General features: G+C 40.0%; 1 protein-coding gene across 1 annotated transcript in view; it reads left to right on the top strand.

Annotated features, from left to right (window-relative positions):
- The window catches only part of MET (MET proto-oncogene, receptor tyrosine kinase), a 126,725-nt gene that overhangs the window by 39,528 nt on the left and 72,397 nt on the right, over window positions 1-14,800 (top strand). The window lies entirely within an intron of this gene.

Raw genomic sequence — 14,800 nt, 5'->3', positions numbered from 1 at the left:
TCCAAGACTCTGGAAATGTTCTAAAGTACAATAATAGAGGTGAATATGAGGTCAAATTTGGTGATCCTGGGGCTTAAGGAGCTGAATTAAATGAATAAAGAAGACAAATTTCTAATAGGATATAATCTAACTGATGATTTGTTAAATATAAACTTATTTGTGGCTCCAATATCATGATAAACAAGAATGAATAAATGTATTAGTAAGAGTAATTGAGAAGTATTTCTAATATGAAAAACAGCAATTACATTGGGTTTATCTGGAGCCAGTGTGGAAAACAATGAGCAATGTTTCTTTCTCTCAACTAAATTCACTCTCACTGTCAGAACTGTTAAAGGAAAGGCATTGATTCAAGTAGAGTTGGGCATGCAAAGCACCAGGATCAGTTCTGTTACTGGACCGATATTAACGATATTAGTCGATATTTGCAAAATGATTTGTAATATATAAGTAGTTTAACAAAGTAGGTAAAACTTGTAATTAATTTCAAAAGTTCAAAGCACAGATTATTGACATATACAAAGAGGACCCGCTTTATATATGCCTGCTTTGAAAAGTAATGCCATATTATGGTAAATTTTGAAATTCTGAGATTTTCTGTCTATATTTTTTTTAAACCAAATGCTTAAGAAAAAACATGAGACATGAGTAGCAATTACATTTTTTAGTCTAAGTAGGTAGCATAATTGTTTCATGCCTGTCTCCTGTTTTTGTTTTTAGTAGATTCTGCACAGAAAAACAAATTGGCCTCAGTATTGAAATTTTGGAGTTCACTATTTGTGGCACAGTTACAGATCAGACACAAAAATGTACACCAGGACTTCTCCACACCTAACAAAAGAAAGTTTTCTTATTAAAAATAAAAGCCTCCAAATTATTGTGAGATCTAGGGTAACCATGGTGTTAACTATATGCTACTTGATGTCTTATAACCCCGTGATAAGATAACAATCCAATTGAATGCAGATGAACTCATGAAAAAAGAGGGATTATGAAATATTTGGAAAGTAAATACCTAAATTTTCATAAGTAAATATTAATTAAGTATTTGATCTTTAGATATGAAAGCTTCCCCTGCCTGCACTTGGCTCTTGGAACCAGCTGTTAAAACCCCCAGCACCTTAGTTAATACCGTGTATGCTGGTGGTTCAAGAACTAGTTAAGAAACAGTCACATTTTCAATTTTCACTGCCAATGTATAATAAAATCTCTGTTCCAGTGAATGGCAGGCCAATTATTTTAATAACAGTGTTGGCATGGCTTCATTTTACGTTTCTTGCTATTACTAAAGCTTTCCTTTTGTACTCTGAAGTACGGGTAAATCACAAATTGAACTGTTGTTTGTTTAATGCTGTGTTTCCTACTAACCTTATTCTTGTCTATCAACCTGAACCCAGTTCCCCAGTGGCTCAGAAAACCCTCAATTGGGAATAAGTAATAGCTTACACAACCTTGCTCAGTCATTAATCCCTGTCGACTTTCTCATTCTTGTGTTCCAGCCTCATTTAAGACTTTCTTTTTTTTTTTTTTTTTGAGACGGAGTTTTGCTCTTGTTACCCAGGTTGAAGTGCAATGGCGTGATCTCGGCTCACCGCAACCTCCGCCTCCTGGGTTCAGGCAATTCTCCTGTCTCAGCCTCCTGAGTAGCTGGTATTACAGGCACGCGCCACCATGCCCAGCTAACTTTTTGTATTTTTAGTAGAGACGGGGTTTCACCTTGTTGACCAGGATGGTCTCGATCTCTTGACCTCGTGATCCACCCGCCTTGGCCTCCCAAAGTGCTGGGATTACAGGCTTGAGCCACCGCGCCCGGCAAGACTTTCTTAAGCATTCTATCCAGTTGCTGGTTTGGGGGCAACTAAAAACATCTACTTAATAAAGAAATTTAATATTTCCAAGCAATCATTTGTTCTATCTCAGACCTCTGTATTAGCATAATCTAAGTCAGTCTTGTATTCCTGCTTCAAAATAAAACCTGCTTCAATCATAGTAAGTAGGAAGTTTTAAAATCTTTACTTCTTTTCTTCTCTACACATACAAAGCAGAAACAGAATGTTATCATTCCAGACAAGTTTTTTTGTTAGTGTATCGAAAAATGTTGCCAATAAGATGAAACTAGACCTCCCTGGCTCCTCCTCGTTGCCACCCAATCTATTTGTCACCAAACAGCTGCTGGAGTAAGTAATCTTTGCTAAGAGCAAACCTATTTGTACGTCTGCATCCCTTAAGATAATCTGAGGGATAATAGTATGATATTTAAAAAGTTTCTGTCCTTGGCCCTGACTATTTCCTGGTCTTCCTTCACACCCAGTGATGTGCTGGTAAATATTTAACTGCCAATTTCTATGGTGTAAATATCCCCACCAAGCCAGTTTCAAGGGACCACTGAAACAGCATTAGCTGCTGAAAAACAATGAGAAAGCAATGTGCACACTTAGCTCTGTTAACTGTTATGAGATGGCTCAAGCACAGCACTGCCACCCTGTCCTACCCAAAACCTGTCATTCTGGTAGTTTCCAAAATCCATCAGCCTCCCTCAAAACCCTGACTTAACACATGTAGCTTGGTCTGCTTCAGAGTCCCTTTAACACTCATTTTGTCAGGTTAACACTTTTTCCCTATTCTTTAAAACTTCTACTCAGGCATTTCCTTCCCCAGGAAATTTTCCCTAGCCTGCACCTCATCCCCTGCCCCCCATATTTTGGATTTGTTGCCTTTCCTGAGCACGAGTAGCACTCTTTGCTTATTTCTACCATGTGTCTTACCATACTCTGTGGTAATGTGTTCGGCAGTTCCAACGTTAGCCCCCTGAGGGGATGAACTATGGCATTTATCTCCACAGCCCCAGCACTCAGCACAACAGCTTGAACAATATATACATTTATCGGATAAGCAAATAAGTATGACAGAGCCCTATATGTAAAATGTATTACTATAGATAGAATGCTGATTCATAAAAATAATTATTTAGATAAAACAGTTTTTCAGCTCTCCCCTAAATCTCTAAAAACTAATTTATAGAATTGGGGAGTTTTCAAGAGTTAAATTAGCACTGAAGAAAAACTGGAGAGTTTCACTCACTATTACCTATGCCCTTGCCCTGCCCCCACACACACCCTTCTCTGTTCAGCAGTCTGCAATGAATATTGATCAAAGAACAAAGAAGGAGAAAAATGAAAAGAAAAGGAAAGATCAAGATAGGGAGGGTGAATAGATAGGAATTCCAGAGCCTTGTAATCGAAATTTGGAACACAGAATTAAAGTCATTAAAAAGAGAAAAGGAATACTTTCTTTGCCCCTTAAGGTTTCCTCAAGCCTTTCAACAGCACTCACTCTTTAAGCAGGTGATACTATCTGTCAGAGAGGCTTTACACAATGCTTTAGAGGTACCGGCACCCTTCAAGCTTTCATTTGAAATCCACAGATTTTCACTCTTGGCCACCCAGCTATTATCTCAAGTTGAAAATGATATATGGGTTAAGGAAAAGAAGTTAAGGGCAAAGTTCTTTATCAACACCATCCTTCCTGTGGCCACAGAATCCTAATCCCAGTGGCAGCCTTCATAGGCACCAAGTACACGCTTGGTACAGACAGAAGCTTTCCTGAGCTTGGCCTTTGTGTAGAGGCTGTAGGTAAGGGTCTCTGGCAGGAATCTTGGCTGCTGAGAAGGGGAGCCCACTGATGGAGGTTCCTGATCAACAGGACCTATCAGAAACAAGGGGAGCAGATACGTAAAGCATCTCACTCCATGGTGGCAAGATGGAAAGGAGGGATAAGAGGTCATGACAGTTGGATTAATGGCAGGCTAGAAAATAGTCATGAGCTTGAATGATGTATTGGAGCACAAATGAAGGACTCTTGTTTCATCCACCTTTTATCTCTCCTGGCCCTCCGTGAATACATTTATCAACTTGTTTCTGTTGAGCGTGATACTGTTAAGCACATAAACAGATCATGGCTCTTATTATCTCCAAGAAGAACTACTTCTGTTTTATTTGTTAGCACAGGGTAATTGGTGTTGTGTCTTCTGAAAATCTCTTACACTTCTATGAGTAAGGGCATTGAAATTTGGTTTCTGTTAACTAAGTAGAGGAAAGCAGAAAAACTCTTTGCACTAAGCATTAAAACCTTCCTAGCTTGGAACAATTTTCTTTATGAATCACTCTGTCACTCCAGGCTGTGATTGAAGTGCAGTATGAAGGCTGCTAACCAAAACCACATGACAGTCTGTTTCAGATCTGATTCACCTTAGGAAATGATGATAAAGAAGCAAAAGTTTTAACAGTTAGAATTCCAAAGTCCATATCATTGTAGAATTGATTCTTTTGAATTGTGCTGATACCCCAAGAAGAGAGTATTTATTTATTTATATTTAAATGCATTTGTACACATGTATTCATAAACCCATACACACATACACATAAGATATATTCTGCTCCAAGTATGTTTCTCTCTTTTCTCTTTACCAATCCAGCTTCCATGAAGAACTGGCTCAACTTCAACCTCTGCCATGAGCCTTCTCTAGCTGTTTAAGCCCACATGGATCCTACTCTTTTCCTACTCTTAGAGGATTTGCTGCCAGTACAATGTTTTCAGAATGTAGCTATCAACTGAGTTCTTATACTTTGCATCAGTTAGCTATTGTATGTGTCAATCTTTTGTCTCCCTATGTAGATACTGGACCTCAGGTAGAAGCATTTGCCAGGATTGACAAACAATAGCCTGATTTTAAATACTCAACAACTGAAAAATCATTTTCCTGTTGTTACACACACACACACACACACACACACACACACACACACACAGGCCACGGGGACCCTATGGCCCTCAAAGACAAGCATATTTTCTATCTAGACCTTTCCCAAAAAACATGTGCCAACCCCTGCATTAGAGAATAATGTAAAATAATAGTGGACAGATAACAAATTTTGGAGAGCCATGGATGACTTTACTTATGAACTTCAGTAATTCTATATAATAGGTATGAGTGTTTCCATTTTACATGAAGAAATTGAGGCTCATTAACCTAAACAATTGGACTTTGTCTTCATAGGCATTACGAGGACTCACTAGACCAGCAATAGTGATAGTAATATGTGTTTAGTTGCACTAAGCAGGGATTTATGCCTTTTATATTTTCTGCCATATCCTTCAGCACCTAGAAGAGTCTGCCACATGATATGATTGTATTCTAGAGCACCCGCAACAACTTATCAGAAATGTACCCTCATGTGGTTCTGTAGGCCAGATGTCTGAGATCCAGGCGTCGGCCAGGGCCATGCTCCCTCTGGAGGCTGTGGGGAGGACTCCTTCCTTGCTTCTTGCAATTCTGGTGTCCCAGGTGCCTTAGGTTGCGGCGGCTTCACTCTCATCTCTGCCTAAGTCTTTATGTGGCAGTCTACCATGTGTTTCTCTGTGTCCCTCTTCTTATAAAGGCAACAGTCATTGAACTCAGGGCCCACACTAAATCCAGGATGATTTCATCTCAGGATCCTTAACTAATTACATATCAAAGAGCCTACTTCCAAATAAGGTCACAATCTGATGTTTCAGATGGGCATGAATTTTGGGAAGACACTATTCAGCCTACTGTAGGTCTTCTAAATGAAGTGACCATTTAACATGTTCCTGGCACTGGATTCATTTCATTTAAGCCTCAGAACAAATCTGTTATATAGGTATGTGTTTTCCCACTTTACAAGTGAAGAACTGAGGTTTAGAATTCTAGGAATCTTAAAGCTGCACAGCTAGGAAGGGCAGGGCCACTCCTGACCCACCTTCTCTGCTAGGTTAACATGGTTGTCACAGGACATGCTGAGAAGGTGTTTAGGGAGCATTACACTAAAAATTTGTAGAAGTGGGCTTAAGGAAGAAGATTCTAGAATCAAAGAAATCAGACTATAGGAGGCCATGTAAGTGATTTCCTTTAATTCAATAGAAAAGTATATAAAAATCAGCCAGGCATGGTGGCTCATGCCTGTAATCCTAACACTTTGGGAGGTCAAGGCGGAAGGATCACTAGAGCCTGTGAGTTCAAGACCAGCCTGTGCAACATGGCGAAATCCCACCTCTACAAAGTTAGCCAGGTGTGGTAGCTCATGCCTGTAGTCCCAGCTACTCTGGAGGCTGAAGAGGGAGGATCTCTTGAACCTAGGACGGAGGTGGTTGCAGTGAGGCAAGATTGTGTCACTGCACTGCAGCCTAGGTGACAGAGCCAGACGCTTTCAAGGAAGCAAGCAAGAAAGAAGGAGAGAGTGAAGGAGGGAGAGAGAGAGAAAGAGAAAGGGAGGGAGGGAGGGAAGAAAGGAGGGGGAGAGAGAGAGGGAGAAACAAAGAAAGACAAAAGAAAAGAAAAGAAAGAAAAAAGAAAAAGAGAAAGAAAGAAGGAAAGAAAGGGTCATTGATTAAATATGAACAATAAAGGAAAGACTCAAAGGTGGTTCCAATCTCAAACTTACAGAGAGGGTAGCTGTTGATGCATCGAGAAATAGGAAGCTGGAAGAGGAAATCAGTTTGAAGAGAAAAGAGATGACTTTGAATATCATCGATGGCATATTCAAACATAGTCTGAAGGCACTCGCAGAGACAGAGCCGGTCCTTGGAAGATAGGGACACTGGGTGTGTAGAGTTAGGTCATCACCACGAGGCTGTGAGAGCAGAGCCACAGTAGCTTCCATCACCTTGTGAATCACCAGTGCTCAGCCAGATGCCTCCTTATGCTGGCTGGCCTGATGCCTGCTTATGCTGTGCTCACCGCTGTCTGGCTGTACACACAACCGCAGAGCATGCCCTCTCTGCCTAGGGCAGAAAGAAATCGAAGCCTTTTTAACACTGCCCCCCCAGCTTTGCTCCCCTGCTAGGACTTCCAGGCCATGGCTATTGAAGCTGTAAAGCAGGATTAGTGGAGAGTTAGAGGAGACAGAAGTATTGAGGAAGCCTCTTTCTTTCCAGCTGCGCCCTGAGCACATCAGACGGAGTCCTCGTCATAGCACAAAACAACATGGTCAGATTCTTAGGGTTTGACCACGTCACCCTAACAATCTGGCTGTGCACTGAGGACTCCAACGAGAAGCACCTGCTCTGCCAGAGAGCTCTTGCATTTTACAGAGAATTCTGGCTTCAGTGTCAACATCTTAGGCATCCGAGTACAGACAGTAAAGAGTTAAAATATGTCTGTAAGAAATAGAGCCAGACACTGAAATTCAAAGCTCTGTGCCTCTGCATGCAGTCAGTTCCACCCCATCCTCTCTCCCAGTTCTACTTAATAAAAGAAACACATGAGTGAAATTTAGGGAAATAAGAATTCCCGAAATTAAAGCAATTATGTTTTCAGTCAACTGTATGAAAAGCTCTAGACAAAGAGGGACTTTCTATTTTGAAATATGTGTTTCCCAGAAAACCATTACTATATGTAGCTAGAATTTGTACAAAGAATGATTATGAATAAAGTGTGTATTCAAATGCTTCTGGTAATTCAGTCACGGTCAAGGAGGAGAGAAAGGTGATATAAATGGCAAAGATTTGACAAGATAGTACATTTTTTAAAAATTTTATCTGCAAGACTGATTTAAATTATCTATAAATGAGCTAAATCTGTCCTATAGATCAATTAAATGAATCACTATTTTAAATATATCACATCCTTAATTACACTGAATTAAATATAATTGCATATTCACTGCATACATCATAATGTTAACTAGAGGAAACATTTTGAATCAAATATATTGAGATATTATAGCACTTCAATTTCCTTTTTATAAAAAAGCTATATGAGTGACTCAGGTAAAAAACTATCTGGCAAATACTCATAGAAAGGTAAAGATAGACTAGATTAATTGAAATATCACATCAAGGCTTACTAATTGTAGAGGAATTCCTATTCTTTTAACTCTATGACAGTGTAGAAGCCCTTGGGTTAAGGAAGCGAGTTTGCAACAAGTTTTCTTAAAAAAATAGAACAGGTTGTTTACCATTGGTTCTCAGAGTCATATAATTATTTTAGAAGTGGATAAGCCTTAAAAAGATCAACGCATTTTAAAAACTTCCTATAGAATCCAGAATCTATCTAGATTTTGGGGCAGCCTGTAGTAGCTGGAAGACTGTGATTGTTTACTCATTTGGTCACCTAAACATCCCAAGCAATGATTTGTTCTGACAGACTGATGACAATTTCTTTGACTCCTTGGAGTCGAAAAAAAAAAAAAATCAGCAAGGGAATCAGCTTTGGGAAGCCACCTGTAGAGCTGGAAGAGAATTTCGAAATCAATTTACTCAACCCCTCTCTTTAGAGACAGAAAATCTGCAATTAGGTCAGTGGTGAAGATCCTAGGGCCAGATAGCTTAGGCTCCGTCCTAGCCCTGCACTGAGGGTAATGTGAACACTCAGTGCCTCTGTTTCCTCCTAGGCTTCTAGTTCTGAGATTCCATGAATTAATATTTGTAAAATGCTTAGAACTGTATCTAACACATTGTAAACACTGGGAACAAATGCTAAGATCATGCAACTCATCGAAGCCTCCCTGGGGTAGAAACAGCCCTGTCACAGGAGCATACTTGCTCTTCTTTTAGACCAGGTTCTGAGGCATCCCTCAAGTGTGGGTGGGTCTCAGAAATACTGTAGGAGCCTATACATCAGAAGTATGACGTAGTGTAAGGAATATAGGATTTGAAATCAACAATTAAGATTAATATTTATAGACTCAAATCTCTGAATCTTACTTCATCTATAAAATGATGATGATCATAAAAAGTCCAAGTCACAGGCTTGTTCAGGGGATCACATGAGATAATGTACTTTGAAAACCATAATCTACTCTGCAAATGTTACATAACATTACAATTGTGAGCTCAGCAAAGCCGTGAAAATGTTTCAAAACTGCTTAAGACATCAAGAAGTTGGACTGGAGAAAATTCTTAATAGGCTCTCTCCACATCCTCATTTTCCATTTATTCCTTGTTTTAAAATTTATTTTTCTTATGATATGCTTTATATATGTGAAATAATTATGCAGAGTTATGCATTGCTTAACAGTGCTTATGTTCTGAGAAATGTGTGAATAGGCAATTTTGCCATTGTATGAACATCGTAGAGTGTACTTATACAAACCTAGTGATACAGCCGACTACACACCTAGGCTGCATGGTACGGCCTTTTGCTCCTAGGCTACAAACCTGTACAGCATGTGACTCTGCTGAATACTGTAGGCAATTGTAACACAATGATAAGTATTTGTGGATATAAATATATCTTTATGTACAAATATATATTTAGATATACTAGTATATATATATTATAGATATAAATATATAAATATATCTATAGATGTACTATTTATTTATATACTAGAAAAGGTACAGTAAAAATGTGATATTGTTAGCAGGGTGTGGTAGCTCATGCCTGTAATCCCAGTACTTTGGGAGGCTAAGATGGGAGAATTACTTGAGCCTTGTCATTTGAGGTCACAATGAGCTATGGTCACACCACTGCACTCCAACATGGGTGACAGAGGGAGAGCCTGTCTCTAAAACAAAAATTAAAATGTTATGGGACCGCCATAGTATATTCAGTCTATCATTGACTAAAATGTCATTATGCAGCACGTGACTCTATATATGTGTGGGTGTACATATATATGTATATTATATGCACACACAGTATACATGTACACACACATATATACATATGTGTTGTATATATATACATTTTTATATATTTTAATATGTTTTTATATATACTATTTGTATGTTATATATATTTTATATATATATATATAAAACAAGTACTCATATCTCTACCACCAGGCTCAAAAAGGGAGTATTACCTTTGAAATCCCCTGAATGTCCCATCCTAGCAATATTCCTCTCCCTCCTGGAAAGGTGGATAAACAACAATTGTGATTCTTGTGTTTGTCTTTCTTTTGCCTATAATTGCATTATACCTGTGTGTGCCCAGAGATTATTCTTTACTGGATGCATAGGGTTTCCCTCTTGACTCAGAGATCTCAAGCTAGATGATATCTTCCTGCAGCCTTATAGTGTCCACCTTATTCTTTGTCACTATCTCCCTTTCCCCAGCTGATAAAGCACATTACCTCTGTCATTCAAATGAACTCGTAAAGAGAGATTTTAGAAAAGAGCCAAGTTCACCTCAGGGCCACCTGAGCAAAGAATGGGTGTCAACGACTGTGGAAAGTGAGCACCCAAGGACCCAAGAAATGGGAGGGTCTTGACTCAGGATAACCACTCTGAGATTCACTGGATGTTCTAGATAGTCACCTTGCCTTACACCTTAAGGGAGGAAGGCTAAAAAGGTAAGTCAAGGCAGATTTGAAAGCTATACTAAGGAATTTGGACTTTTCCTGTGGGCCTTTGGGAAGCAACTAAGGTTTTGAAGAAGGGAACGACGGCTTGAGACTGCTTCAAGGCAGAAGAGATGAGAGACCAGAAGGTCAGAGAGGAAGCACTAGGCTGAGCCAGGGGTGCAGGTGTGGCTGAAAGGGCTGCCCAGGAGCAGGACTGTGGACAGGGCTGAGCAGGACTTAGTGACTGGTTAAATATAGGAATGCCAGAGAAAGAGGAGGTGGTGATGACTGAAATTTCAGAGTTACCTAAATGCAAGCACAGTATGTTCATAACCAAAATAGGTAACAAGGAGAACTAGATTTGAGAGCTAAGCTGATTAGTAAAGAATGCTGGTGGTTATCTCTGCTGTTATCTAGAAAATAAAGATTGATTTCAGCCTTAAAATGAGGAAGTTAAATGAATGATCTGGAAAGCCCTTTCCATTTTTGTAATTGTGCAATTCTCAAAACATTGCCCAGTAAAGTAAGCAGAGGCAAAAGAAATTCAGGAGTTTGACCATCAGGGAGAGCTGTTTTGTGATGCTTGCTCCAGTGGGAACTGGGCACTGTGACTGAGCCCTCCTCCTCCCTGAAACTGAATGTGATAAAACCTCACAGGACTGCTGTGAGTCTTATTGTACATGAAAATGCGTATCTCAGTGCCTGGCACATTCTGGGTGCAGGAAAAAGTTTGATTTCCTCCCTCCCTTCCTTCCTTCCTTTTTCCTCCCTTTGTTACCATAGGAGAGAGTCAGGCTGGTTCCCTCCTAGTGCTGGTGTGAAACCTGCCCTTTAGACTCTTCTGCACTTCCCCAAAGCAGCTACTGTCCCAGAAAACTGCTTTCGGCCAGAAATGCTCAGTTTTACCCTAAGGTACGAGACCTCCTGGCTTTGAGGGAAGCACAGGTAGCAAGGAGACCCCTGGCAGCAAATGTGTAGTTGTTCTTCCAGCTAGGCCCCAATCCCACCCTAAATGCCAATCCAGGAACTGTGTGTGAAGTGCTGAGATAAAGCAACCCCATCTTTTCCACACAAAGAAGCAGCAAACATTTCACTGATTATCTCTGAGGGACGTAGTGAATCATACTGAGAGGTAGTCATATTTGTGCAGTGCTTTATGTCTGAGATACTGAGAGCTTAATCCAAGGCTTCCCTCTTAGTTGAAGTCCCACTGTTAGAGCTCAGAGACTGTGCAGCTCTAGAAGCCAGTCCCTGATGCCTTGATCCCAATCATTGAGTTTATCAGGATTCTCCAAAGGAAGAGACAAGGAGCACCTCTCCTGCAGTGAATGCTGGAGTTTTACTTTTTCCTAGGGGCTAGTGCCTCCTTCTGCAGATCTCAGCTATGGGAAAAATGAAAAAGAAAAGTTGGAGTCCCCTGGCTTATGAAATTTGAATGCCACTTGAATCTGACATGTTTATTTTTTAGCTGTAAACCACACAAAATCAAGAAGTTCTGTAGATCCTATTTCAACATTGTGCAGTGTCTCTATATTTACAAATTTTGTTGTGGTGGGGGGCAATAGAGACATAATTTAATCCAATTAGTTCTTGAGGGGGTAGTATTTAGAGATCTCACTAATTCCTGTTCTGAAGGAGAAGCCTTGAAGTGTGGAATATAAATATTTCATTAACTCTAATACAGAGTTCTACATTTATGCCTTACATGTGTGCAAGTAGGTGCATAGAGGCTAAAGTTCTGGTTGTATTGCTCTCCCTCCACTTACAAAAGATCAGCAAGTTCCTACAAGCTTGCAGACTCTCTGAGGAGATCCTTCGTGGTCATCTCCTCTTCATTCCTCTGCTTGCCCCATTCAACAAAACCAACCACAAAGCAAACTGAGTAGGCAAACGGGCTTTATCCCTGGTGACTTTGCAGATGCACTAATTTTTCAGCAGGCTGTCATTGCATGCCTACTGTGTGCTAGGCACAATACAGGGGCCTGGGGATTAAAGATGATGAGATAATTCCTGTGCTCTTGTTGATAAAAGGCTGCTAGTTTATGGTCAAAGACTCTCATTCACACCCACAAAATTGTTTCTATATCCCAGTGAATCCATTATACCTCTAGTAGCGCCATACACCAAGTCAAGTTTGAGTCTTTAAGGTTCCTAGGATGTCACCTAGACTTAGAGGTAACACTAACAAAAGAAAAAACAAGACAACCACAAAAACCTGACCTTTATAATGTAACACTGCCACCTCTATAATGGAATACTTCGAATAGCCTTAGATTTAAAATTGGTCTTTGCTCCTTTAAGCAGATTCCCTTAGCTCCAGCTATCTCTGCAAATGGATGATTGATCACCAATAGAAACTTAATTATCAATTAATCGGTTACTATCGAATTGCTGGTACATCTCAGTTATCTGCTACTACTCAGAGTATTCTATAGTACTTCAGTGAAGAAATGCTTCTAATTAAACAGGGAAATAGCACTTACTAATATATCAGAGTAAATGCCTAGACCTAAAACATTGTATTAATTACAAGAGTCAGTGGGTTTAGCATCTCTAAGACTGTTGGCTAATTTATTGCCACTGAAAATGAAGAAATAGTTGTTGATATATAAATAGAGCATTTTAGGTGGGTTTTAATCATAAAAGTCAATAGACATAAAAACTCTGCATTGCATGTGATAGACTTGTAACATTAAGGAATAAGGTTACTATGCAGAAGGATAACTAAACTTTTTTACTTGTTCGTTCTTAAACAGTAAAAATGGTTTAAAATATACTTTGATCATTTTGTGATTATTATATAGGACAATAAAAGAGAATTTCTTACTTTCTAATGATTTTCCTGAACTTATAGTTACATACAAAGATGTAATGAAACTTGCTCTCCTTTTCTTCCAAGTTACACATCATTTTTCTTTTTTTTTTTTTTTTTTTTTTTTTTTTTTTTTTTTTTTTTGAGACAGAGTGTCGCTCTTGTTACCCAGGCTGGAGTGCAATGGCGCGATCTCGGCTCACCGCAACCTCCGCCTCCTGGGTTCAAGCAATTCTCCTGCCTCAGCCTCCTGAGTAGCTGGGACTACAGGCACGCACCACCATGCCCAGCTAATGTTTTGTATTTTTAGTAGAGACGGGGTTTCACCACGTTGACCAGGATGGTCTCGATCTCTCGACCTTGTGATCCACCCGCCTCGGCCTCCCAAAGTGCTGGGATTACAGGCTTGAGCCACCGCGCCCAGCCCATCATTTTTCTTAATACCTTCTCCTGTCCGCATTGTCTACCCAAGATTTACCAATTCCCAGCTATCCCCTCAGGACAGTCAAGAGCCAAACACTCCTGTTTGTCCCTTATAAACTCTTTTAACTTCTCCAATTTCTGGGTGGGAAAAAAAGGCTTTAATAATACAGTTTTATATCTCCATACTCATCCCCCATCTATCAATAATTGATTCACTTGCTCATTCATTCAATTCATATGTACTAAACATCTACTACGCATGATAGGTAATCAACTACTAGCAATATCATGTTGGATGCGTAGGGTCCCCGATTGCAGAGAGCTGCTTAGAAGTTTCACATTATCTTATAAATCACACAAGCAAATGTTAAGTTGCAGCTTGTAACTATGCTACAGCTATGCTATGGTGCACAGGTAAAAGGTATCATGAGAATCTAGACTAGAAAGAAGCATTTGACCTAGATAGTGGGGTCAAGGCAGGCTTGCTGAGGAAATGGTGACAAGCTAAGATCTGAAGGAGACGTAGGAGTTAACAAGATGAATGGAGGTGGAAGAAGCATTTCAAGCAGGGAAATAGCATATGCAGAGTCCCTAAATGGAAGAACAAGTGACATATTTGGAGAGGTGAAAGAAGGCCTGCTCGCTGAAGCACCAAGAACACAGATCTGGAGAATTTGGGCAGGGGCCAGATGATGGGAAGGGAGCCACACAGGCCATGTGAAAAATGTTGTTCTTTATCCTAAGAGCAATGGGGAAGCATTAAGTGTTTCAAATAGAGAGGGGATGTGGTCAGATTTGTGTTTGAAAAACAAATCCTGCTGTAATGTGAGGAACAGATCACCTGTCAAGGGTAACAATGGATGTGGTGGGTCTAGTTAGGAAGCCACTGTAGTCGTCCAGGAAGGAGTCGGGTGGCTAGTATAAAAATTGGGAGGAGGGGCACGATGGAGAAGACTGGATGCGTCTAGGAGGTATTTAGAAATGATATTGTGGGAATTGGTGATGGACTGTATATGGGGACTGAGGGAGAGGGAGGAATAGGGGATGATAGTTACACTTCTGACTTGTGAATCTGGAGGAATGGTAGAGCCATTCACTGAGGTATGTAGTATCCTAAGATCAGGCAGGGGGAAGATTGCAGTTTCTGCTATGGGCGTGTTGTTGAATCTGAGGTCTCTCAGATATGAGAATGGAGATACTTAAGTGATGTTATCTACAAGTCCTGGGCTCTTTGTTTCTTTGTTTTGTTTTTATGGCA

Source organism: Saimiri boliviensis, chromosome 10, assembly GCF_048565385.1.
Source record: "Saimiri boliviensis isolate mSaiBol1 chromosome 10, mSaiBol1.pri, whole genome shotgun sequence".
In the NCBI taxonomy this organism is placed as follows: Eukaryota; Metazoa; Chordata; class Mammalia; order Primates; family Cebidae; genus Saimiri; species Saimiri boliviensis.
The sequence above is the reverse complement of the archived record's forward strand: the minus strand, read 5'-3'. Positions and strand labels throughout refer to the sequence as shown.